This window comes from Vicugna pacos, chromosome 1, assembly GCF_048564905.1.
Source record: "Vicugna pacos chromosome 1, VicPac4, whole genome shotgun sequence".
Taxonomy (NCBI): Eukaryota; Metazoa; Chordata; class Mammalia; order Artiodactyla; family Camelidae; genus Vicugna; species Vicugna pacos.
Window position 1 is genome coordinate 84,653,778 of NC_132987.1, and position 23,360 is coordinate 84,677,137.

The 23,360-nt window shown below is 37.4% G+C and overlaps 1 long non-coding RNA gene and 1 pseudogene across 3 annotated transcripts in view; one reads left to right on the forward strand and one right to left on the reverse strand.

Annotated features, from left to right (window-relative positions):
* Positions 1–2,166: 2,166 nt before the first annotated feature.
* LOC107033881 (uncharacterized) overlaps positions 2,167–23,360 on the reverse strand; it is a 37,023-nt gene continuing 15,829 nt past the window's right edge. For 2 of the 3 annotated variants that reach the window (XR_012075450.1, XR_012075446.1), the window contains exons 2-4: positions 13,552–13,695; positions 12,453–12,578; positions 11,139–11,535 (exon numbers count right to left, since the gene is read on the reverse strand). This is a non-coding gene — a long non-coding RNA (uncharacterized lncRNA). Of the gene's footprint in view, positions 2,267–11,138; positions 11,536–12,452; positions 12,579–13,551; positions 13,696–23,360 lie in introns of those variants that run through there. The other variant, XR_012075447.1, reaches the window with a different exon arrangement.
* LOC116277685 (large ribosomal subunit protein uL11-like) lies at positions 2,968–3,827 on the forward strand (annotated as a pseudogene).

Genomic DNA, 23,360 nt, shown 5'->3' on the forward strand with positions numbered 1-23,360 from the left:
TTAAGGAAATAAGACTGTCCTTCAAAACCAATTAAAAGGAAAAAAATTATTATTGAAAATTATACAGAATACTGTAATAAATCCCCAAGGATGCTATCACTCAGTTGCAACAATAACAAATCTTGCTTCATCTTTACCCCACTCTCTTCTCCCCCTTTTAAAATTTAATCATTTCATTCATAAATATTTTAATCAGTATCTCTAAAAGGTAACAATTCTTATTTTATACATAACCATAATACAATGAACAGAGCTAAAAATAGTTCATAATCACTCCTTAATATCATCAAATATTCTATCAGTGTTCAAATTTCACTGGTTATCTTATAATGTTTATCATTTAAAAATTTTTAAAATCTGTTTTAATCAGAATAAAACAAAGGCCACATTCCTCTTCCCTCTTTTCCCCCATGTAATTTGTTTGTTAGAGAACCTGGGATATTTGTTCTATAGTTGCCCACAGTCTGGATTTTGTTGGTTGCATTCTTATTTTTTTGTTCAGTGGATTCTTCTCTGTATTTCCTGTAGGTGGCAGTTAAGTCTTGAGGCTTGATATGTGGTTTCACCTTTTGTTTTCAAAATTACTTCGTAAGTAGTAGTGCGTAATTTCACTAGGAAGCACACAATGCCTGAGTGGTTTTCTTTCTGTTCATAGCAACCAGTGATGATCACTACCTAATTATTTTTAAGGATTGGAAAAATGGTAAATTTCACACTATTATTTTCTAGAAATATCACTATCACTATTTGGTTACTCTAAGGTAGTTCATATAGGAAAGACAGGTCAAAATAAATCCTTGATCCTTTTCTTTACCAGTTTCTAAGTTACGAGTTAGCGCTCTACTATCCTCCAAAGGTGACCACTGTTTTTAGTATTATTTATTAGAATTTTAAAATAATAATTATTAATAATTTATTATTATTTAATTTTTACTCACAAATTAAAGCATATTTTGTGTGTTTCAATTCACTGCAGTTATTTTTCTCAAAGTGGCTAATCTTACCCAAAGGAAGCTCCTTCAAGTTTGTTCTGAGTTCTTTTTGTTGGCTTTGCTTTTTAACATAACAAGTTTCAGGATTATTTAACCTATTTCCTAACTCAGAGCTACACGCAGCCATTCTCAAAGGAGCCCTTGTTCCTTTTAGTGACAAATGGTATTTAGAGATCAAAATGAGGGTGTAGGGATACTCACTGCTACTTGTTTCTGAATCTTTTCAATGGGCAATTTATCTTTTAAAAAGATAAATACATCATGAGCTCATTCTGATATTCACAATTAAATATCCAACAGGATTTTTACTTAACCTCATTGATCTTACACTTGAATCCCACACAGGACATCTCAATTCTCAAAAACACCAACACAGTTAGTCATTTGTTTTATCACATGATACACACAGATAGCAAAGTCAGAATAAGAACAACACCATCAGCTACTGTGCTACTAAGGTCTCTTGCTCTAAACTGCAAATCTAATCAAGCCATATCTATGTCTAAACTTGTTGCTTTCCCATCCTCTGAAGAACAGAACCCAAGCATGCTAACATGCCATGAAAGACACTACATGATCTGACCTGATACCACTAGCTAAGCCTGAAGAGCTCTATCCCGCTTCCCCCATCCTACTGAACTCTGAGTCATCCATCCAGGTGCAGATCAGAAGTTTTTCATGCTGTGTCCCCCTACTCTGGCAGAGAAGGTCACTCTTTTTCTGTGTTCTTCTCTGCCTCACACAGGCTTTTATGGGTGCATTTACCACACTGAATTCTAATTATTTACATATATATGTGTTCTTTACTAGACAGTACACATCTTTATGGCAAAGCTCATTTAATTTTGTATCCCCAGCATCCAAGTTAAGTCCATGTTAATTAGAAGGTGTTCAACAGATACTTGTTTAATTGAACTGATTTAGTATGACTGAAGATGTACAAAACCTAGCAATTTTGCTTTCTGATGTTTAAGAAACTATCTCCACAGTGTTTTTAAGAAATTTATTTTCTACTGGTAACTTCATGTTGTTAGGAATTAAAGAGGCACAAATAAATCATTTGCAAAGGCATAGTTCCCCTTGTGTCTCTCAGGATTAAAGAAAACACAACAATACTGGTAATAATAATATCTGTGAGCAACCTCCATGCAGTGACCCAGTGGTCATACTCTAATGCTAACAGGCAGGATCCTGGAGAGTCTTCAGTGTCTGTATGTTGCCCTCCCAGAAGATCGCATTTGTGATATTACTCTTAATCAGGCTCAGTTCTGCTCCTATAGAGGACCAAGGCAGAAGGTACAGTTATTCTCCAAACTTACTTCCTAAGAGCTTTAGACATTTGCTTTCCACAGTCATCAGGGAATTGCAAATGAAAACTTCAGCAGGATGCACTGTACGCCCACTAGGGTAGCTAAAACTAAAACACTTGTTCATAGTTTTCAACTGTTCCATGCCAGAGAACTCCTCATATGTTAATAAACTGTTATTTATTTCCCCTCCTTTTTCTCTAATAGCATCTGTAGTCAAGCCAGTTCTCCTCGCCCAACCCCTTCTTCCTTTTTATTTATCATTGCTGTTTGAGTTGGAGATTTCTGGATCATCTACTTGTAAGAGTTTCCTGGAGATGCAAAAGGACGAGGTTAACAATCCAGGCTAAGTGACTTTGATTTTTTTCCTAAATCAGTACCTCTCTTTTCTGTATTTACAAAATCAATTGGCTTCCTCTAATCTAGGTTGAATTCATGATTCTTTATGAAGGCTTGCCTTTTTGCATTTATATGTCTGATGTTTCTAGGAGGGTTTTCTGCCAGCACAGCCCCTATTCCTTAATGCTCTTTAGCAGACAAATGACATGGTTTATGCATTCAAGAGGTATTGCTCACATTTAGAAAGTAAACATTTTAGTGGATGTGCTTTATGACATCTATTATTACTGGATTCTTTCTCTTCCACTCTCTCCCTTTATGTATCCTAGATGATAACTGTTTTGGCATCGGAAGTCAGAAGTTTAATTCAGGAAGCCACAACAGTGATGCAGGTGTTTCTGAGAAGAACAGGATGTACAGAAGTGTTTTAGATGTGGCAGATATCAGAAATCAACAGTAAATATTTCCTCCCAAAAGGCTGAGTTCCCATCATCAGTGAGAACTGTGATCAAAGAGGGCAGGTGCAGTAAGAGTGTTGGAGACAGAAGGCTTAGAATGTTTTTGGGTGAGGAGTCACACAGACGAGGCAGACGCAAGAAAATAGCACTTTTGAAAGAGAGGGGAGCTTTCAGCTTTTAGTTAGAGGCAGCCAAGGTGCAACTTTATTGGGACAGCCTGAATCCAGGATCATGTAACACCATTTGCCTCAACCTTGCCACCTAAGTTCAACCTCAAGAAGATCAAAGTCATATACCTGAGGTGCACTGGTGGGGAAGTCAGTGCCACATCTGTCCTGGCCAGCAAGGTGGACCCCCTGGGTCTGTCTCCAAAAGAGTTGGTGATGGCTATGCCAAGGAAGGGTCTGAGGAGTACAGTGAAATTGACTATTCAGAACATATAGGGCTAGACTGAGGTGGTACCTTCTGCTTCTGCCCTGATCATCAAAGCCCTCAAAGAACTGCCAGGAGACAGAAAGAAACAGAAAAATAGTAAGCAGAGTGGAAACATCGCTTTTCATGAGACTGTCAATATTGCCCAACAGATGTGGCACTGACCTTTAGCTAGAGAACTCTCTGGAACCATTAAAGAGATCCTGGAGACTTCTCAGTCCATGGGCTACAATGTTGATGGCCACCACCATCACGACATCACAGATAACATCAAGTTTTGCTCTGCAATGCCTAGCTAGTTAAGGACTACAAAAGGAGAAAAAACTAAACAATAAAACAATTTTAAAAAGAACTACAAAAGAAAATAATAAACTATTATTTGACAACAATAAATAAATAAATAAAAGGGAATGGTGTCAGAAAGTGGAAATTAGAAACAGGATACCTTGGTGAAAGTACTTCTATACCAGAGATGGTGAAGATACAATGTAAGTTTGGAACTGATGATTGAAACCTTTGTGAACCAAGTTAAAATATGAAATTTAGGTGAGGCTTAGTACCAGAAGCGGCATTTATTATAGAAATAGAGGAGGGAGCTATTGAGCTGAGAAACTGGGAAAGCTACCCTTTCCCTCACTTCAATAGATCCTCCTTCTAATTGAGAAAAATCTGACTTATTCAAATATAATTGGCAAAGTATTGCGCAGCCAGAACACCCAAAGGAAACTGCTTTAGGAAAACAAAAGGGCAAAAAAAGAACTGAAAATAGATACAAAGCTTCCCTACAGATTAAGAACACTCACTAGAAAATTATCGCTCCAAAGCAAAAGAAAAGTGCAATACATCATTCAACATGAATAAAAGGGGAAAAATTCTTGATACAAGTGCCGCCAGGAAGGAAGACAAAAACAAAAAACCAACCAACCAAACAAACAAACAAAACCAACCCACATGATAACATACAAGGAAACTCCCATAAGCTGATTTTTCAGCAGAAACTTTGTAGGCCAGAAAGGGAGTGGCAGGATATATTTAAAGTGATAAAAAAGAAAAACCTATAACCAAGAATACTTTACTCAGCAAGGCTCTCATTCAGATTTGATGCAGAAATCAACAGCTTTAGAGACAAGCAAAAGCTAAAAGAGTTCAGCACCATCCAGCCAGCTTTACAACAAATGTTAAAGGAGTTTCTTGAGGCAAAAAGAAAAGGCCACAACTAGAAATAAGAAAATTATGAAATAAAAAAGTTCACCAGGAAAGGCAAACATACTGTAAAGGTAAGAAATCATCAACACACAAAGCTAAGAACGTTAAAAGACAGAAGTAGTAAAATCAACTATATTCACAATATGTAGTTAAGGGATACACAAAACAATCAGATGTAAAATATGATGTCAAAAACAGTAGTCATGAGGGGAGGAGAGTAAAAATGCAGGATTTAAAAAATGCATTTGAAATTAAGAGATCAGAAACTTAAAGTGATCATTATGTACACAGACTCCTATATGAAAACCTCATGGTAACCACAAACCAAAAATCAACAGATATTCACATATAAAAGAAAAAGGAATCCAAACATAACACTAATGATTGTCATGAAATCACAAAAGAAGAGAACAAAATAAGAAGGCAAAAACAAACAAACAAAAAGATCTACAAAAAAAAAACAAAACTAAAACAACTAACATACGTATTGAAAACTACCTTAAATGTAGACAGACTAAATGCTCCAACCAAAAGACACAGACTGGCTGAATGGGTACAAAAGACTCACTTCAGATACATGCTGCCTACGAGAGACTCACTTCAGATCTAGAGTCACATACAGACTGAAAGTGAGGGGATGGGAAAAGGTATTCCAAACAAATGGAAATCAAAAGAAAGCCAGTGTAGCAATACTTATATCAGACAAAATAGACTTTTAAAAAAAGCCAGTTACAAGAGAGGAAGAACACTACAAAATGATCAAAGGATCAATCCAAGAAGAAGATATAACAATTGTAAATATATATACACCCAACATATGAGCACCTAAATATATAAGGCAAATATTAACAGACATAAAAGGGGAAATCAGTAGTAACACAATAATAGTAGAGGACTTTAAAACCCCACCTTCATCAATGGACAGATCATCCAGACAAAAAAATCAATAAGGAAACACTGGCCTTAAACAACACCAAATAGACTTGATATTTATAGAACATTCCACCCCAAAGCAGCAGAATACACAATTTTTTCACGTGCACATGAACATTCTCCAGGATAGATAACATCCTAGACTACAGAACAAGCCTCAGTAAATGTAAGAAAACTGAAATCATGTCACGTGTCTTTTCTGACTACAACGCTATGAAACTAGGAAGCAACTACAAGAAAAAAAACTAAAAAATACAAACACGTGGAGGCTAAACAATATCTACTGAACAACCAATGGATCACTGAAGAAATTAAAAAGGAAATAATACCTAGAGACAAATGGAAATGAAAATACAATGATCCAAAACCTATGGTACCACAGCAAAAGCACTTCTAGAGGAAAGTTTATCGCTATAAAGTTTACCTCAGGAAATAAGAAAAACCTCAAATTAACAGCCTAACCTTACACCTAAAGCAACTACAGAAAAAAGAACAAACAAAACCCAAAGTTAGTAGAAGGAAAGAAATCATAAAGATCAGAGCAGAAATAAATGAAAGATTTTTTAAAAATATAAAATATCAGTGAAACTATAAGCTGGTTCTTTGAAAAGATAAATAAAATCGATAAACCTGTAGCCAGACTCATCAAGAAAAAAGGGAGAGGGCCCAAAGCAGTAAAATCAGAAATAAAAAAGGAGAAGTCACAACTGATATCACAGAAATACACAGGATCACAAGAAATTACTACAAACAACTATATGCCAAGGAAACAGACAACCTAGAAGAAATGGACAAATTCTTAGAAAGGTACAATCTCCCAATTCTGAACAAGGAGGAAGTACAAAATATGAACAGATCAATTACCAGTATTGAAAATGAATCAGTGATTAAACAACTCTCAACAAACAAAAGTTCAGGACCAGATGGCTTCACAGTGAATTCTACCAAACATTTAGTGAAGAGTTAACATTTATCCATCTTAAACTATTCCAAAAAATTGCAGAAGAAGGAACACTTCCAAACTCATTCTATGAGTCCAGCCTCACCCTGATAACAAAACCAGACAAAGACTACAATATGACCCAGGAATTCTACTCCCAGGTATATCTGAAAAAAACAAAAACATTAATTTGAAAAGATATATGCACCCCAATGTTCCTAGCAGCATTATTTACAATTGCCAAGGTATAGAAGCAACCTAAGTTCCATCAACAGATGACTGGATAAAGACAACACGGTGTGTATACACACACACACACACACACACACACAGACACACACACAATGGAATACTACTCAGCCATAAAAAGAAATGAAATACTGACATTTGCAGCAATGTGGAATGACTTGGAGGGCATTATGCCAAATGACATAAGTCAGAGAAAGACAAATACGATGTGATATTTATCTTAAAATCTAAAAAATACAAGAAACTGGTGAATGTAATAATAATAACAAGCAGACTCACAGATATAGAGAACAAATTAGTCGTTAACAGTGGGGACGGCTTGGAGGAGTGGGAGGTACAAACTACTGGCTATAAGACAGACTACAAGGATGTACTGTACAACGTAGGAAATTTAGCCAACATTTTTTAATAACTGTAAACAGACTGTAATCTTTAAAAAAAATAAACACATGAACCCAGGGAAGACATGGCCAACAAATGGAAGGTGATGGTCAGTCAGTAGGAAGATTTGAAATGGTACCTAATAAAATTTAGGAAAGAAATAGAATACACAGACAGAATCATTTCATAAAAAAAAAATAAAAGAACATAAGGAGAAATAGATTCTATAGAGAGCACAGCAGGACACAGAGTACCTGCAGAAAAAATGAAGTAAAAGAGAAATAAGCAAAAAGATTTTTTTAATAAAAGTTGTAAAAGATAAGCAGAAATGATTCAAAATATGAATAACTGGAGTTCTTCCATTTGGAGGAAATCCAAAAGAATGGAGTAACGCAAACTTTAGACAATGCTCTGAAATAAGACTTGTATTTTGATATTAAAAGGCATATTGGAGACATGGGAAAGACTGTCTCAGAACGATGAACACCAAGACATATGCTATTAACACACATCCTGCAAACACCAGATGGAGACTGCTCACACTAGAAGCACACTCTGGGCATCTGGGCAAAAATGTTCACTTCTAAGGGAAGGAAAACCAAGCTGGCACAGCTACAGTCAATACTAACAGAAATGCAACAATACTTAGACACTAAAGGGAAGTTTGAGCCAAGGATTTTAAATCCATCCAAGATGTTCTTCAAATGTCGAAGCTATAGGCAAGAAGTCCTGCCAACTCAGGGACTGAGGGAATACTGTCCACGCTAAGCCTTACTGAAGAACCTCTCAAAGAACAAAACTGACCCAACTAGAAAATGATCAGGGAAACTTCAGCAAAAGTCCTGAGGTTGAATATTATTCCACGGTGAAACTAGGACACAAACAAGGGCTAACATAAGGGTTACAAAATACAATGTAAATATGATGTTTGTATTTACATAAACTTTCACTATGGAGGCTGTTATATTAAAAATTATAGTCCTTGTATTTTTATTCTAGTCACTGCCTTCATAATTAGACTTTTTATATAATACTCTTAAGACCTTTCTTCAGACAGTATCTATTGATTCCTACTGTGAACATCAAATGAATTAGCTTATACCTTCTTCCTGTCTTTTCTCCATAGCTTTCTCTATTCAATTTTAGACAATATCATTATTTGTTATGGGATGACTTGTGTCCTCCCAAAATGCATGAGGCATGTACATGCTTAATTTTATAATAAAATGACATATCTTTTTCCAAAGCGTTTGTACCACTTTATATTCTCACCAGAAGTGTGTGAGAGATTCAGTTATCTCACCACCTTGCCAGCTTATCGTGTTGACAGTCATTTTAATTTTAGCCATTCTGAGTGTGTAGTCAATGGTATCTCATTGTGATTTTGGTTTGTATTTCCCAATGACTAACGATGTTAAGTAAGTTTTATGTATGTTCCCATGTTTTTCCTCATGGCTGAAGCTTACTCTTTAGTGCTAAATTGTCTAAACCCTCAAAATTCTGTTAGGATTATGACCAAAATTGTTCCAGACTTCTGATTTGGGAGGTGTCACAATTTTCGTATTTAATCTTTTTTCTCCTTTTTCCATTATTCAAAGCTTCTTTCTTTCAGGAAATATTTTAATTTCACTTTATATAGATTCCAAGCTACTTCTGTGAGGATTATTCCTAGGTATTTCATGTATTTGTGAGTATCATAAATAATATATCTTTAAAAATACTTTATTTATTGATACTATATAAGAAAGGTTAAATTGTAGATATTTATCCTGCATCCAGCCCATCATTAAACTTTCTTATAGGTTATAATAGTTATAACAGTTTTTCAGTTCTTGTTACAATCATATCACATTCAGTGTTTTTCAAACAGATACATCTTCCTTTCTAGCTTTTCTATTACATCATCTTTAATAGTGGTGCTTAAACAGGGTTAATTTTTACCTCTCAAGAGATACTTGGCAATGTCTGGAAACAGTTTGTCACAACTGGAGAAGGTTCTACTTGGTAGGTAGAGGCCAGGGATGTTGCTAGATATCTTACAATGCATAGGATGACCCCGCATAACAAAGGTCATTTGCCTCAAAATGTCAATAGTACTGGGGTTGAGAAACCCTGCTTGAGAATGTCCAGAAAGCCAGTAAGTAGTGTGGAGGAAAATGTAATCTTGTCTTACTCCCAATTTAATGTGGTTGTCTCTCAGATTAATAAGCATAAAATTGGATATAAGTTGGTAATTATAAAAGTAGGAATTTATTTAAGAATGCTTTGTAAACTAGTATTTCTCCAGTGGTGACAAGCTCGTCTTGGCGGTGATTTTCAAGATGTGTGACTTGTAGAAAAGGTGTGCAGAAGTTGGAAAAGAAGTCTACTATGTGCTTGACTGTTGCCTGAGTGCATACCCTTCCCACTGGAATTACTAAAGCTTAAAGCACTATAGGAGGTTAGTTAGTATATGCGGAATTAAAAAAAATGTGAATGAATTTATTTACAAACCAGAAAAAGACTCTAGACATAGACAACAAATTTATGGTTACCAAAGGGGAAAGTTGGGGGAGGGATAAATTAAGAGTTCAGGATTAACATATACATATTACTACATATAAAATAGATAAACAACAAGGACCTACTTTATAGCACAGGGAACCAATTCAGTATCTTGTAATAACCTATAAAGGAAAAGAATCTGAAAAAGAATATATATATATATGGAAACCACTTTGCTGGACATCTGAAACTAACACAACATTAAAATCAATTATATTTCAATTTAAAAGAAGTACAGAGCATAGAAAAACATGAAAAAATCTCAGCTATTTATTTTTGAACAATAACAAAAAAGGTTAGAATCAGCCAGGCTACGTTGGACTTGCATGTAAAGCCCATGCCCTTATATTTTGCTGTTAAAACAATAATGTTATTCACAGTGAAGGTCTTATTAATATGTCAGTTTTTCCTTTTAAGTAATGCCTTTTATGGCAAACTTTTTCATCCTTGATGCTCTAAAATTTCACCATACTGGTTCTTTCTCAATGTCTTTCCTCCTGGAGCTCTAGTTAGATCTTTTGTTGGAATTCCATGTCTTAACATTTTAAATACTGTTTCTTTACTCCTTTGTCAGAGAATTGTTTGGCTTACTTCTGGATCACTTGTTTGATTAGCTGTGTTTATTTGAATAATCAACCCATTTGTTGACTTGAATTTCTCCAAGGTAGTTCTTTCCTATGACCACCTGTTCTTGTTTCCAACAAGATTCCTTTAAGATTAAATGTTTTAAGATTCTGTCGCAATTTCAGTAATCTGTTTTCTTGTTGTAAGTGCTTCTGTTACGTATTGGCTTTCCTCACGTTTCAGAAGTGGCACTACTTACTATACAAATACACAATCTGAGCAGGTGCTGTTTTTAGATACTTTACATATTAATTTACTCAATCGTCTTGTTAACTTTATGAACTATATAATATTAACCGTACTTTACAGATGACTAAACTGCCTCAATGAGTGAGGTAAATAAAAACTTACTCAAGGCCATGGAGCTAGTAAGTTTTGCAGCCAGGGCACAATCCTATACAGCCTGCTTTTTCCCAGGTGGTACTTGCCACCTGAAGCCCTTGGGTCTGATCCAAGCTTGCATGCTCACTGTTTTCTGCTCAAAGCAATCACCCCAGTAGCTGCTAGACGGTCTACAGTGTAGAAGGTAGGGGCATCCAAACTTGTCTGTAGTGTCTTACTTGCTTATGTACCTTCCTGTTCCCTTCTCCTACCTCCTGCCAGGAACCTAAGGTTTTACTACTTAATTTCTACTCTATCCACTTGGATTGGCTGGATTTAACAAATCCTGCCTCTGTCTCTGGGTGTTGTTGGAAACAGGGGAGGCCTTTTTTTTTTTTTTTTTTAATCTAATGCACCTACTGTCCCTCAGGAAGCTTTCACCAAACTCACATTAATGGAACTAACCCTTCTTGTACTCCAACAGCAATCTCCTTACACATGATTATAATGCAAAACAGGTTTATTTGCATGCCAACAATGAGGATTAGGATTCTAGATGAAAAGGAAAGCAGTCTTCTGTTAAATGGAGAAGATCAAGATTCTGGGCTTGGGACCTGCTGGGTGGGAAGACGTGCTGTGTTGCCTTCAGGTGTCTCTTTACCTGATGCTTCAGATGCCACAGCAGCCTTTTCAACCTGTCCTTCATTCTTTGCCATCTTCTCTAATTCCTCCTGATAGCCAAGCTGGTATTCCAGGTAGCTTATGTTCCTGATCTGTTCATCCAGGAACTTCTTCATGAAGCGTGCGAGCTACAGAAATAAAACAGGGGTCAACACACTAAGGACTTTGTCTGCAGTGGGAGGCAATCTAAGATCTTGCTACCCAAATTATAGCTAATGCGCCAGCAGTCCTAGGAGCTTGTCAGAAATGCATTGTATTGAATCCCTTCCAGACCTACCAAATCAGCATCTGCATTTTAAAAAGGGACTAGGTGATTCATATGCATATTGAAGTTCAAAGAGCACCCATCTGTGACATTCAAGACCTCCAGATGAATACAGATAGCCACCTTCAATGAATATGAGTGTTAAGGCATCTCATCAAAAATGCAGATTAATTTAAGTAATAAGCTACTACAGCAATGGTTTTCTACTCTATTTGAATAACGTGTAAATTTTGAGTAGGCTCCCAGACCCCATTCCCAGGGATTTAAATTTAAGTAGTCTGGTGTAGGGCTCCCATTTGATCCTTTTCAGAGTTCCTCAGAGAGTCCAATGTGCATCTAGGTTAGTAACTTTTCTACAAGGGCCTTTTCTTCATTTTGACTTCCAGAGAAGCTAGGCTGGTGAAAAAAAAGTGACCACTGCAAGGGAGAGTGCTCACCATTAACCAGGAAGACTTCAGAGAAGTCTATACAATAGGTCACCTTAAACATTCACTTTTGTAGGGGCAATCTAAGACAGCAGATCTCAAGGCTGTGCTTCTTTAAATATCCAGAGTCCCTTATTCCTGAGAAGTCTAATTCATCGTGTTTTGCATTGCATTCCTCCTTACCAGGGTACCTACTCCTCCCACCTCCCACCTACTCCCAGAAATAAGGTCATATACTTCTTTGGAGGGAAATAAATACATTAGATAATCCACTGTCTTAGGCTCATCTCTCAGAAGCAAGTCATTATCTAGAAGGGAAAGATGACGGTGCTTTCAGAACCAGCTTACTACTTACACTGGCTTGTTTCTTCCGAGAAGCCAAGGCCTTCAGGTCTTGCAGAAGGCTGCTTAATGTATTCTCCAACTGCAGGGCAGACTCGATAGCTTTTTTGCCAGTTCCCCAGTTTTCTATATCCAGCCTCTGTTGGAGAGGAACAGGGGAGTCACTATCCTACCTGAGGCATAGCTTGGTTACTTCCTACTTCCTGGGTAGAATTAGAACTAGGTTCGCAGAGGCCAATAGTTCCCACACTTTGTGACACAACAGACTCAGCAGAGCACCTAAATACTGATGTCTGGCTTTCAACTGCAGACATTCTGACTTAATTAGTAAGGAGGGGCAGGAGTTTTAAAAGCTCTCCAGGTGGCTTTAATGTTCTACAAAGCCCGGGCACCACCAGCACAGCTGTATGCACTATGCCTTTAGCTTTGGGACTTCATTAGCTTTGGACGGTGCTGAGTTCTGTACCACCAGATATTTAGTTTGCTTTATAGACCTTGAGTTAAAAGAACCCCTCAGGTAAGGAGGAATGTTTCTAAATGTAATCCCCCCAACTAAGGTTCACATTGTTTCTTTCGAGTGTCTGTTCTAGTGAAAAAAATTTTGTTTTACTACATTGAAGAGACAGCTATATTAAGCACCCCAATGTGCCTCTGAATTAGACTTAAGGTCTAACAGAGGATGCTAACAGCTCTAGGAAGAGACCATTAGAGTAGTGAGTCTCAAACTGTACAGAGGATTAGAATCACCTGGAGAGCTTGTAAACTACGGATCATTGTGCCCCAGCCTTAGAGAATCTGATTCAGTTTATCAGAGTGGGGTCCCTAAATTTGCATTTCTAATGAATTCCCAGGTGCTGCTGATGCTGCTAGTCCAGAGACCACACTTTGAATGGCTCATTGAGAAAAGCCAAACAAGCATTTAGAGACTAAAATTTACTCCAAATGATATGAAGAGGCTACAGAGAAGACACATGCTTACCTTCAAGGTCAGTTGCTATAATACTCATGTAGGAACATGAGTAACATAACAAGTTAGGTAGCATCTCATAATTTAGTTCTCTAGACCCAATAAAGGCCCCATGGAGATCACCGGAACAAAGTTACATAGTCACCTTAATCACTGGAAGGCAGACTTTACACTTATATTTTTTTAGATATCTTATGAACTGCTTCGCATGTTCCCTCTTCACCTCAGCTTGGTCTTCGAAGAATGTGAGAAAAGCAGGTGTTTCTTTGTCTTCAGTGTAATAACAGGTCTGGGACAGGGAGAAGAATGGGGAGAGACTGGAGGTGAGAGAAGCTGATTTTCAAGACTGTAATCTCACACAAACTCACTTTGCTGTCTCTGTGGTTGTCCGAAAGAGGCCTTCTGTGTTCAGTCCAGAGTCCTTGGTTTGTCCTTTGACTTCCAGAAGGCCCCAGTTGCCTCCCAGCCTACCTCAAAGAGAAACCATCCAGATTCTGATATGCTGGTGCCCAATATTTGCCTATTAGGCCTCTTTAAGGGTCAGATTTCAGAACCCTACATGGTAGCCCTATGTCCAGTAATTATGCAGACAATTGGCGGAAGTCCAGCATGAATTGACATTTTAAAGTTAATCTATTTCACTAATCCTAACACATCTACATTGGCTCTAAAATAGCAGATGGTTGAAAAATTATTTATACCAGTGTCTGATGTCCATAAAAGCTTTGGGAATCCTCTGAAAAGAACTGCAGTTCTCCCAATCGAAGCCCATAGTTTGCAACCCCAACTCTAAATCACTAGGCCACAGAGCAGCAAAATCTCAGCCACTAAATTGTTTTTTCAAGTAGTATCAAACCACAAATATGGCTGTCACCACAATTAGTAAGGATATAGAAGATACATTATCCAGATTAGAGCCAAAACATTCCTCATAGTGGCTCAAGGAACTATACTAACCATAGATACATAAGCATCACTGACATTCAGCTCATAAGATGCTACTTGATTAAGAGCAACCCTACATTCTTCAGGGAGAAGGCCCTCTGCCTTGGATTCCATCTCAGCTTCAGGAAAAACCAGGCACAAAAAGTGGTACCCATTCAGCTAAGAGACTTCTTAAATACTAGCAGGCATATAGCCACCTACTTCTATCCAGCTGAAAACAAGAGAAAATTCCATGCAGCTGAGATGAACAGTTACTAGCCTACTAATGAGGACATGGTTTCTGAATGATAGAACCAATCTGACCAGAGAAAAAGATGCAAAAAAAGTCAATCCTAGCCAGCCATGGGGTGTCCCGTGAACATACCCCAGAATGTTTAGCACTCTCCCTTGTGTTCTCTCTGACTGTGATTTGAGAAGGCTGATATACTTCCTGAATAGAGAACATCAACAGAGTAGATGCATTACCTTTAATTTTTTTTTCCCCCAAAATGTACTTAAGTCCTATGGAGAGTCTAAGACTGACTAAAATACATTTTTTGGCTATAAGGGACATATCCTCCACCCCATAAGGCCTCAACACATGTAATTGATCTTAAGAGAGGATATGATGGGGGTTCTGACGTGTCAAATGCATATTTAGATGAGGAAATTAGGGCAGAGTTCATTGATCAGCTGGCATTGGAAATTGGCCTTGGAAGGCAGGTAAGAAGGTATTGACATGGAAATGCAAGAGGGGCATTCCTCCTGGCGAACAGGCACACGCAGTCTGTAGGGACAAGACAGAAGACCGGTTTCTCCAAACTGCAGTGAGACTTCTCCATTTGGGAACCTTTTGGTTTTTTCTTTCAAACTGTTTCCCAAAAGTCCCTACCTGCCCCCCAACATACACCTCCTTATGACTCCTTTGAGGGTAGAGATCGTGTTACTTATTTTGGTATCCGCATAGCCCATAATGGAGTGTTCTGTAAATAACAGGTGCTGAACCAACATTTGTTAAATAAAAATATTTTTCACGTGGAGAGCAGTGTAAGAGTTCTCACAGTCTGATGGGTTCTCAGTTTGAGCCTAAGCCATGGCAGGTTGAACTGAAAGAGAAGTGGCAGGTCACTGAACGTCTATCTCTGTGAGGAGAGAGGGAGCTCCTGAGGGAGAGCTCATCCCTCAAGGAGCCACACATTTGAAGTGTGGCCCAGTCACAAAGACAAGGTCTTCAAAGAGAAGAAAGCATTATAAAAAGTCATTTTTGTTTCCTGACCCAACACTACTCTTGTCCCCAGTTGAATTCATGCCTTAGTCCCAGGGAGGCACTTTAAGTATGCGTTTCTCAAACTGTAATTTGTCTATGAGTCATCTGGGGCTCTTGTTAGAATGCAGGTGCTGATACACAGGGCCTGAGAGTCTGCATTTCTCATAGTTCTGCTGTATGATGCTGGTCCATGGATCACATTTTGGGTAGTAAGGGTCCCAAGACATGGGACACAAGTGGCACTGCTGGGGAACCCTCTAGCGGGAGAGGAGAAGGGGGTTCTTTGCTGCTACTCCACACACCACTGCACTGCTTTGGCATTTCCAGGACCTCCATGGCAGCATCCTAGGGGAGGCAGCAATGTCAGGGAACTCAGCAACATCTAGCCCTTGTAGGTTAGAGCAGGAGAAGAGGAAAGAAGATGGTAGTTGACTAGATAGTTAACTGGGTTTACTCATAGTATGTGTAAAACACTATCTGAACTCCCAAAAGAATTTGGGGGAACTTTGCTGGAGATTAGGTTCCTATGTGAGTGGGTGGGGACAAGTGCCAATAAAATCTGGATTATTACTGTTAATATGACCCTGTCTACAAGGTGGTAAATCTAGAAGATAAAGATTTTACTTATTGGGAGATGATATGAGAGTTTATATATTTCTGGATGATTTGTAAGATCTTTCATGTAAATATTCCATGATTCTACCATTTCATCTGGGTCAAAGTACAGAACTGGATACACATGAAGAAAATATTCCTGTTCTTGTGGGTTAAATATTATTAAAAATGTTGCTATCTAGTCACTTAAAAAAAAAGAGAGAGAGGAAAGAAACACACCATTAACTTCAATAACATTTGAGTTAGTGTGATAGCTTTATAGGTAATTTTTTTCTTTTATCTATTTTCCATATTTTTCAAACTCTTATAATCATATATGAAAAGAAACCTAACAGATAACTTTCTAGAGAATTAGCATAATGTCTTTTCCTAATAGAAGCTCCACATATATATTTATGAACATGTATTTTCTAATTAAAAAGGTAATGCATGATCATTACCAAAACATATTCCAAAATTACAGAAAAATATAATGTAGAACATGCTAGTCCGTAGGTAACACTGACTCTTCAATGTATATTTTAAAATCTAATTTGATCCATTATACAATTATTACATTTTGTTAACCTGATGAATTGACTTTTGAATTACTGGATACGATCAGACCGGTCCATGCACTCTCTTGCATGGAATATGCTGAAAACACAAAAACACTTAAGAAAAAATTATACAGCTCTTCTCAAAAAAATTTTTGAACTAATCCAAACTTCCTATCCTTACAGTGTTACTTTAACTTATCAAGCCTCTAATAATTAAGGAAGAAACAAGGAGCTCTCTTGTAAACTTAATTCTAACCAAGAAATTCTTTGAACGTAAAGTATCTTTAGTAGAGCATTTATTAATATCTTTATTGTGTTCGGTGTGCATGTTTCCACTACTAGTTTACAGGCTTCATGAGGAAAGGGCCTAAATTTTAGTCATCTTTGTGTATCTCCCAGAGCATTTAATATAGTGCCCATAGAAAGCACTCAATATATTATTTTGACAACTATTTCAAAGTAAAAATGAACCGAAAAGTTTAAAGTTGTTAGTTGTCAAGGAAGAAATAATGGGCAGAGCCAGATGAATACTTTTTACTTTGGAAAAGCTGATTTCAAAAGTTCCCAAAAATCATGAGGGAGCGAGAAAGCAGGGAATTCCCTGAATCTTTAAAATGCATCTTTAAAAGAAAAGGTATCGTATAACATGATCCTGGCATTGAGTGGGTCCTGAAAACATGTTTATGGATGAAAAAGTGAGAAGTCATTTATCAAGATAGCTCAATGGTAAACCCTATAAGCCAAGATGTCACGAGTGATTTGGATGAGAAATAGAGAGAAGGCATCTACAGAAGTCCATGCACCAGCACACATATCCTGCAGCCTCTGCTTCCAGACTTAGCATGGCTAGCACATCCTCCAGACATGTTTTCTGACTTTCACAGTCTGGGTTTGGTATCCCTATCTTTGTGCTCCTTGGCCATAGTAATTCTTTTCACACCTTTGTAACGCTTGCTTACATGTGTAAATTCTGTACTAGTTCATGAGCTCCTTGAAGGCATTTGCTGGGTCATGACTCAGTATTGGCATCATCTAGCACCGACCAGGACGCAGCAGGTCGTCAATAGATATCCATTCACTATGAATGAATGAGTAAATGATCAAGCATTTAAAGGGCAAAGATGGAAGACAAATACATGGTGGGGGGGCAGTGATTGGAAATATAAAAGAAATATCAGGAAATATAAACTTTCATGTATGTTGACGTTATGCATATTTTCTTCTTACTCTTAATTCTCATTTTTTGTTGAATAATGTTAGTTTCAGGTGCACAGCAAAGTGATTCAGTTATACATTGCATATACGTATTTTTAAAGCTAATACCAACAAAAAAAATCTTTTGAGAAGAGAAGAACCTGGTAGGGTTAGAAGATGGAGAAGTTTTTGACTGAAAAAAGTAAGGTAGGGAAAGAGAGACATCAATGGGACAAAAAATGCAATGTTAGACATAGAGAAAGCAGAGCAACTAAAGTGGTAAATCAAAGAGAAACATACGTAAACAAACCAAATCTCAAATATTAATAGAGAAATACAAGTAATAGGGCAGTAGGAAGTAGAGGGAAGCCCCCAAAGAGTAGTAGGTAATAAAAGAGTCCCTAGGTAATTTACATCAGGGTACACATCCAGATTTAGGTGAACTTTATACTTTGGTTGGAATAATGACATCTACAAGTGACTTAGGAAGTGCTACTGGTAATTTAAAGAATTTGGAGAGAAATGCCAAAATACAACTAAAGACTTTTATATCTTGGTAGAAAAGATGCAGAAATTTGCACTAGATGATAGTACATAATAGTTATGTCAATTGGCATCTGAAAATCAAAGCTGGCCATCTATCAGATTAGGAACAATTTAGCACAAGGCTCTGGTGACATATTACAAGGCATTACACTCTACCTTCTCTTCTTTTTCATTTATCTTTCTTAAGTCAACAATTTGGATGAACAGAGATTTACACTGTAATCAAATTTACAGGTGTCATAAATCCGAAAATAATAATTAGCATGCATAATGATAGATGAAGGTTAAATCAAATTGGTGGAAGCTAATATGATGAAATGTAGCTAACGATGAATGTAAAATCCTGTATTTCAGTTCAGTAAATCAGTAACCCATTAACGGAGGCAGAGAGATCTTATTGAACAGTACTTATGTGAAAAAAGACTTAGATTTTTAATTGGTTAAATGTTCAACATGACCAAAGAGTTGACAGAAAAATAAATGCAATTCACTTTTTCCCTCTCAGGCAGATAAAGGCCAGTGCTAAGGAATGATGGATCTATGCAATCTCAGAGGCCACTGTGTACAGACAAGAGATGGGGAGCTTTAGCTGTTGGCCTCATTCCTCACGATCTCCTCCTGCTTGGCCTGGAGTCACTCTTCAGGGTGTTAATGTGCATCCTTGATCTTAGACCTGCAGGTCTCAGTCACATCAGCCAGCAGCTGCTTGCTGGGCTGGTCTGTTTTCAGCTTGTGGGTGTGTTCCATGAGAATCTGCTTGACAAGGGGAGGGCATAGCTCAGTGGTAGAGTGCATGCTTAGCATGCTTGAGGTCCTGGATTCAGTCCCCAGTACCTCCATTTAAAAAATAAAAATAAAAGAAGAATCTGCCTGTTTTCAGATATGTTCCCCTTCACCTTCAGGTACAGGGTGTGGTACATGTCGAGGCCAATCTTAGATTCACGTATCTTCTGAACGCCAACACAGAATTTTCATCCAGGTTACTGTCTCAGGCATTTGAGCGTTGATAGTGCCTTTTGCATGCCTGTGTCCCTGTGCCTGCTTTTAAGACAGGCTAAGGTGTGTTTCCAGCACTGAGCCCAGGAATGGACAGTCACAGGCTTCCAAATGAACATGCTCATCTTAGATCAGCTTCCAGATCCACTGCTGGTGATTTCATTGATCTCATTTGGGTCCGACCAGGTTTTCTTTTTGCTATACAGTGAAGGATGGTGGAGGTGAGCCTCTTCCGAAGCCTCAAGGCTGCAATTCAGTTTTCGATAAGCCTTTCTGGTGACCAGACCACAGGAGATAACTAGTCCTATTGTAACTCTGCAGTGAGTCTTCTTTGCAGGGTCCACCCATCCAACACACACTTTCCTAGCACTTCCCAAAGTACCTGATAAGTGCTACATAGTAACAAAGGTAAACAAAAACTTGAGCTTTTTGTCTAACATTTTATCATATTTGTATTTAATTCTGGAGCCACATTTTTGAGATATTGATAAACTGTAGCATAACTGAAAGAGAGGTTTATTTGTTTCAATATTTTTGTTGTGAAGTAATAGGATTTAGAAATGCTTAAATGTTGATGAAACGAGTGGGTAAAAATCCTTCACAACAACCCCGCAAAGCAGATGTTATTATTCCTTCTTAGGAAGGTGAAAAATACGATCTAAGAGAGGTCAAGTCACCCACCTATGGTCATACAGCTAATTAGTGGCCAAGTCTGAATTTGAACTCATCTCTGTTTGACTCCAAAAATCCAGGCTTTTTCTAATGTGCCAATAATCCCATTGTATTCAAATAAATGGTTTCTTTTCCTGATTTATTTATGTAAGAATATGAAAAGACCTATAAGGATATAAATAGTTAAAATACATTTAGTTATACTTATGGACTCTTTTATATCAAAAAAGGGAAAATACAGTAAACAAAATATAAAATTTGATAAATAACAATTGATTCTGTGTACATTTGAAATTTGTTCTTTGGTTCTTCCGATACGGAACTTTGTAAGTAATAAAGTTCCAGTCTGTAGGGTCTAATTGTTCCCTATAGGCTGGAACTTTATTATATATAATTCTAGTAAGAGTATGTGTAATTATAGCTTTCAAAATAAATATGGGTTTTGTGACAGAATAAAAAAATCACTATATATGAACTAGGGAAAATATAAATCATTTAATAGGCTTAAGGAAATAGCAATAAGTAGGCATTGTGATTTGATATGATAATGGATAGATACACAAACATATTTCACAGAAAATTAACTGCACAAGGAGTAGGAATACATTGGTATTTTAGACTGCATAGTTTCTCTGGAGACATTATCACAAGTGCCAAGATCATGTATCTAAAGTCACTATAGCAGCCACTTCCATACCTTCAATTGACAAATATTGATCTGTGGTTTACTTAAATGCATGTTTCATTGAAAAAACATAAACACTACTTTTGAATATTTCCCTTGCCCACCGAAAACAACCTGGCCATCGTCCAACAGAAGGGAAATCGTGATCTCTCAGAAAAGACTGTAGTATCTTTATTACACGAAATTAGGCTGTAATAATTTTTTTAAAACTGAGAGCAGACCATCACATGAACTTTTCTACATTGGTTTCAGAAACACACACAAACACACACCACCACCACAACCAACAGCAACAAAAAACTTCTACACCATGATCTGTAGTGTGGACAATTCTTGATCAGCGTCCTGAAGTGCTAGGGCTCCTGGACTGCTGGGGAAACGCTCAGTATTTAGCATGAAGCCTTGGCTGTTTCTTAGAGGAACATGTGTTTGGTTTTGATTTCAGCTTAACGTGCTTTAGTGGCTGGAAACATGACTACTGAACTAGCAGCCAACACGAATGTGCCTTTCTGCCGGGAGATGGCTATGCAACGATTAGGCTCAGGCGTTGGGAGACGGGTTATAAAAGTGGGTTTCTGTAATCTGTGACATTCAAGGACTAAAATGTTGGCTGGCAATGATGGGAATATGATTTTAACCTTGTGGGGAAGAAAAGTATTTTAAAACATTCTTTAGGCCTTTAGTTTCTCCCATCCCCCTCTCCTCCAAAAAAATCTAGATTGATAGATAATGTTTTTAAATTAGTTTTCTTTTTTAACATTTAAAAAAACACTTATTTTTAAAATTAAAAAAATGTATTAGGTTTTATTTTCCTATATTTTTATTACCTTCATTCTTACAGCCTGGACCTGAATAAAAGATTTTAAATGAGTAACATTATTAGCTGTACCATGCTAATAGAATGTAGGCTTTCCCAAAGGCAGCATGGGTTTGAGTCCTGTCTTTGCCACTTTATACAAATAAGTGGCGTTTTCTAGGCACTGGGAATGTAGCAGTCAGCAAAACAGACAACAATCCCTGCCATCACAAACCATACCTAGTAGCTTTAGGACATTAACTACACTGTAACTTAGTGTCCTCCTCAATGGGGGTTATAAAGGTACATACTTTTGGGGCATGTTTTCAGTGTTAACTGAGTTGATTCACATAAAATGTTTAGAACAGAGTTTAGCACATAAAAAACATTTAATAAATATTAGCTATTACATTTAAGACCTTTGTTGTTACTGTTGTTAACGTGTCTTATTGTGAAGCATAACACACAGGACAATCACCAGGAGCTCCTGTTACCCAAGTCTTTTTCTCAGGCTTTGCTTTTCAGGGGAAACCAAATTTTGACACAGCCCTTCACTGACGATACATGTTGCACATATCTTCTCCCACTCTCTGGCTTGCATTTCATTCTTTTAACAGACTCTTTTGATGACAAGAAGTTCTTAATTTTAATCTACATCAGTTTCTCAATCTTAAGTGTGTTTTGTGTCCTGGTCATGAAATTCTTCACTACCCCAATATCATGAGGCTGTTCTTCTGTATTTTCTTCCAAAAACTTTTTTTTAAAACTCTTATATGTAGAGTTATAGCCTATCTGGCATTGATTTCGTGTATGGTGAGTGGTAAAGAAAAGTTTCTGATTTTTACATCAGGTAACTAGTTGATGGTGGTGGACAGAATGATGGCCTGGCAACCACACCCAAGTCCTAACCCCTGAAACCTGAGAACATGTTACCTTCCAAGGCAAAACAGACTTTGCAGATGTGACTCTGAGGTGAGGAGATTATCCTGGATTTCCTGAGTGGGCCCAGCCTCACCAAATGGATCCCTAAAGTAGAATCTTTCCAGGCTGTGGTCAAAGGGAGACTTTTAATTAGGGAAGAAGAGTCAGAGTGATGCAACATCACTGGCTTTGAAGACGAGGAAGGAGCCCTGGGCCAGTGTTGAGTGGGGAACATGAGTGGCCTCATGAATCTGGCTAGGGCAAAGAGACAGATTCTTTCTGAGAGCCTCCAAAAAAAAGCGTGGTCTTGCCAATTCTTTGATCTTATCCCAGTGAGGCCTGCCTGTGTTGAACTGCTGACCAAAAAAAAAAAAAAACCTGTAAGATAATAAATTTGTATTGTTTTAAGCTACTGAGTTTGTGGTTATTTGTTATGACAGCTACAGAAAATGAATACATTGACCCAGCACTGTTTACTGAAAAGACCATTTTTTACCCACTTTTCTGCAGCTCCACTTTTGTCATAATTGTGTGTCCACCTAGTCATTGTCTGTTTCTGCATTTTCTATTCTGTTCCAGGGGTCTTTGGGTCCATTTTTTTGTGCCAGTACTGCACTCCTTTAACTTTCATAACTTTTTAATGTTTTAAAATAACTTAATAATTCTGTTTAAATAATTGTCAGTAGAACACATTTTCCCAAGATGTTCTTTAACAGTGAGATGGCTTTCCTTACCTCTTTACATTTCAATATGAATTACATAACCACTGTGTCAATTTCAACTGTAACAAAAACTTATT